This window comes from Sinocyclocheilus rhinocerous, unplaced genomic scaffold (assembly GCF_001515625.1).
Source record: "Sinocyclocheilus rhinocerous isolate Xijiao unplaced genomic scaffold, SAMN03320098_v1.1 scaffold4270, whole genome shotgun sequence".
In the NCBI taxonomy this organism is placed as follows: Eukaryota; Metazoa; Chordata; class Actinopteri; order Cypriniformes; family Cyprinidae; genus Sinocyclocheilus; species Sinocyclocheilus rhinocerous.
Window position 1 is genome coordinate 1 of NW_015630526.1, and position 3,772 is coordinate 3,772.

The window sequence follows — 3,772 nt, forward strand, 5'->3', positions numbered from 1 at the left end:
CTGGTTCGACTCCGGCTCGAAGGAGGTCCATTTTCAAATGCCCATCTTTTTTCTTGTTTGGCTGGGCTTCTCACAGCTGCAAGCAGAGCTTCACTTCACAGTCCACCGTTGGAAGGCAAAAGAGCATTCCCTGACCGGGAATCGAACCCGGGCCGCAGCGGTGAGAGCGCCGAATCCTAACCAATAGAACACCAGAGAAGGGTGGTTTTGTTGCACTCCTGATAGTAGCATGAGAATAATTAGACAGCAATTCTGGCCTTTGTCACGTCGAAAACCAACTGTAGTAGTTGTTGTTTTTTTTTTTTCGAAAAGTCCAGAAGAAAAGGCAAATCTCCAAGCACACATCTTTTATTCCACTAAAGGCGAATGTTGCACACCTTTTCTAATGTCTACGGGAGATGCGCACTTGCTTCGTGATTGCCAATCGTCCCACAAACTCTCCGACAAGCTCGGCGATTAACGTGGAAATAAGCTCCAGACTGGCAGTCGTTTGATTCTTGAATGAACAACTTCATGGCTACTTTGTAACTGCTTCACTACTTTGCAGGGTGTAATGCCATGTGGTTTTGATGTCATGGGCTTGCCATTTTGTAGCCTTATTCCTAACTGCCACCTGGACATTGAGAATTAGTTGTGAACTAAATGAAACTGAACGAGCGAATAATCCGCAATTTATCCGATTTAAAATGTCTCTCACTTTCATTGTTAATCTCACAATTTGTCATTTTTGTACCTTGACAGATCGACGATAGGCTGTTTTTCCTCTAGAGAACGGTTACCATGCGTGTTTTCGAATGCATGAAGTGGGTATTTTCTCCTGGACAAGACTTTATTTACCAGTTTGAGGTATCTATTCAGCAATCACAGGAATCTGCCAAATAACTGAACCCCCTGGGTGAGTCAAGCAACAGGTCCCTTGAATGCATGCATCACGATTTAATTCAGTAAACGATCCCTTCGGATAATTCTTGTTTTGCTAAATTATTCTCACATTGTTAAAGTCACACACCAAAACCCATAGGCCACTACAAAACCCTGCCCCCACACTGGCCACACGTATGGAAAGTGGCCCAGAAGTCTGTGGCCGGTTCAAGGCAGTTCCCCTATGGTCTAGCAGTTAGGATTCCTGATTTTCAGCCAGGTGACCCGTGTTCGTCTCCCGGTATGGGAAGGTGGGCTCCTTTTTGCTTCCCTCCTCAAAAAGCCAGCACGTCTTCCTGCACCAGAAAAGCTTTTTGGCCAGCAGTAGAGCTACAGAACCCTGATAGGTTGAGGTTCTGTCTTAATCGCAGTGCCTTCGATAGCTCAGCTGGTAGAGCGGAGGACTGTAGGTAGGAGTGTTGGCAATCCTTAGGTCGCTGGTTCGACTCCGGCTCGAAGGAGGTCCGTTTTCAAATGCCCACATTTTTTCTTGTTTGGCTGGGTTTCTCACAGCTGCAAGCAGAGGTTCACTTCACAGTCCACCGTTGGAAGGCAAAAGAGCATTCCCTGACCGGGAATCGAACCCGGGCCGCGGCGGTGAGAGCGCCGAATCCTAACCACTAGACCACCAGGGATGGGTGGTTTTGTTGCACTCCTGATAGTAGCATGAGAATAATTAGACAGCAATTCTGGCCTTTGTCACTTCGAAAACCAACAAGTCTGGTGCAATCGCGAAGCACTTCTGTCGGTGGACCAGTGGTGCAATGGATAACGCGTCTAACTACGGATCAGAAGATTCTAGGTTCGACTCCTGGCTGGCTCGCTCTCTGTTTACTTTTCTCAGGCTGTTTTTGTAGTTGTTGTTTTTTTGTTTTTTCGAAAAGTCCAGAAGAAAAGACAAATCTCCAAGCACAAAGGCTTTTATTCCACAAAAGGCGTATGTTGCACACCTGTTCTAATGTCTACAGGAGATGCGCACATGCTTCGTGATTGCCATTCATCCCACAAGCACTCCGACAAGCTCGGCGATTAATGTGGAAATAAACTCCAGACTGGTAGTCATTTGATTCTTGAATGAACAACTTCATGGCTACTTTGTAACTGCTTCACTACTTTGAAGGGTGTAATGCCATGTGGTTTTGATGTCATGGGCTTGCCATTTTGTAGCCTTATTCCAAACTGCCACCTGGACATTGAGAATAAGTTGTGAACTAAATGAAACTGAACGAGCGAATAATCCGCAATTTATCCGATTTAAAATGTCTCTCACTTTCATTGTTAAACTCACAATTTGTCATTTTTGTACCTTGACAGATCGACGATAGGCTGTTTTTCCTCTAGAGAACGGTTACCAATGCGTTTTTTCGAATGCATGAAGTGGGTATTTTCTCCTGGACAAGACTTTATTTACCAGTTTGAGGTATCTATCCGATTAAAAATTTGTCTCACTTTCATTGTTAATCTCACAATTTGTCATTTTTGTACCTTGACAGACCGACAATAGGCTGTTTTTCCTCTAGAGAATGGTTACCATGCGTGTTTTCGAATGCATGACGTGAGTATTTTCACCTGGACAAGACTTTAATTACGAGTTCGAGGTATCTATTCAGCAATCACAGGAATCTGCCAAAAAAACTGAACCGCCTGGGCGAGTCAAACAACAGATCCCTTGAATGCATGCAAAACGATTTAATTCAGTAAACGATCCCTTCGGATAATTCTTGTTTTGCTAAATTATTCTCACATTGTTAAAGTCACACCAAAAGCCATAGGCCACTACAAAACCCTGCCCCCACACTGGCCACACATATGGAAAGTAGCCCAGAATTCTGTGGCCAGTTCAAGGCAGTTCCCTTGTGGTCTAGCAGTTAGGATTCCTGGTTTTCACGCAGAAGAGCTACAGAACCCTAATAGGTTGAGGTTCTGTTTAACACCCCGTGCCTTCTATAGCTCAGTGGTAGAGCACATGCTTTGTAGGCAGAGTCTGTATGCCTGGGCTTTAGACGCTCATTGGCTTATATCCATCTATCAGCTGCGAGCCCGCCTAACAAGCGTCGCTATTGGTTGGGAATTGTGAGTGTTCTATCTTCGCTGAGTGTGTAACTTGTACAGGCTGCACGTAGCCTCTCTCACGGCGGGATTGAATATCGTTCCCATAACGGAGAAATATCTCTGTGATGTCTCGTGAAAGCTCGAGAGGGAACGCTCCGGTTACTATCGTAACCTCGGTTCCCTGAGAGCGGGAACGAGACATCACGGTGGTCGCCGGAAAGGAAGTGCTGAGGTGAAGTTGGAGAGGAAGGCTCTCCCCCATTTTGTTTTTGATTTTTTTTTTCATTTGTTTTGTTTTTGTTTGTTTAATTTCAAGTTATAAAATTTGCAGTATTTTCAATTAGAAAATTTTATGAAGATGTTAAGGACAATTGTGGGGGATTTTTTAAGTGATCAGAATGATTGGTTAGAGGAATGGGAAACATTGTTTTTATTTGGCTTTAATGGAAAAGCAAAAAATGTTTATGCTTTAAATTTATGGTTAACAGTAGCAAGATATACGATTTGGAGATGAAGGAATATAATTAAATTGAAGAAAAAATAACTGTTATTGTGTAGCTTATTTAAACAGTATTTGACTGCAGTGATAGAGGACATATATGATTATTTTAATATGAATGGAAAAATGGATGTATTTAACAAATATATTGTAGTAAATAACCCATACATTGTAAAAACATGGTCTGGTTTTAATGTAATTTTGCCTGAGATGTTCTAACTTTTTTTTTGTTTTGTTTTGTGAATATACTTCAAATGTAAGGATGTGAATGTATGAAATTTGTGTAATTAAAAAAAAAAA

The 3,772-nt window shown here is 42.5% G+C and overlaps 3 non-coding genes across 3 annotated transcripts; 1 reads left to right on the forward strand and 2 right to left on the reverse strand.

Moving 5' to 3' along the window:
* Positions 1-126: 126 nt before the first annotated feature.
* On the reverse strand, positions 127-198 carry trnae-cuc (transfer RNA glutamic acid (anticodon CUC)). Its single transcript has one exon. It is a non-coding gene; the product is annotated as a tRNA-Glu (tRNA).
* Positions 199-1,294: 1,096 nt separating this feature from the next.
* trnay-gua (transfer RNA tyrosine (anticodon GUA)) lies at positions 1,295-1,382 on the forward strand. Its single transcript is given in 2 exon segments — positions 1,295-1,331; positions 1,347-1,382. It is a non-coding gene; the product is annotated as a tRNA-Tyr (tRNA).
* Positions 1,383-1,484: 102 nt separating this feature from the next.
* trnae-cuc (transfer RNA glutamic acid (anticodon CUC)) lies at positions 1,485-1,556 on the reverse strand. Its single transcript has one exon. It is a non-coding gene; the product is annotated as a tRNA-Glu (tRNA).
* Between the last annotated feature and the right edge of the window lie 2,216 nt (positions 1,557-3,772).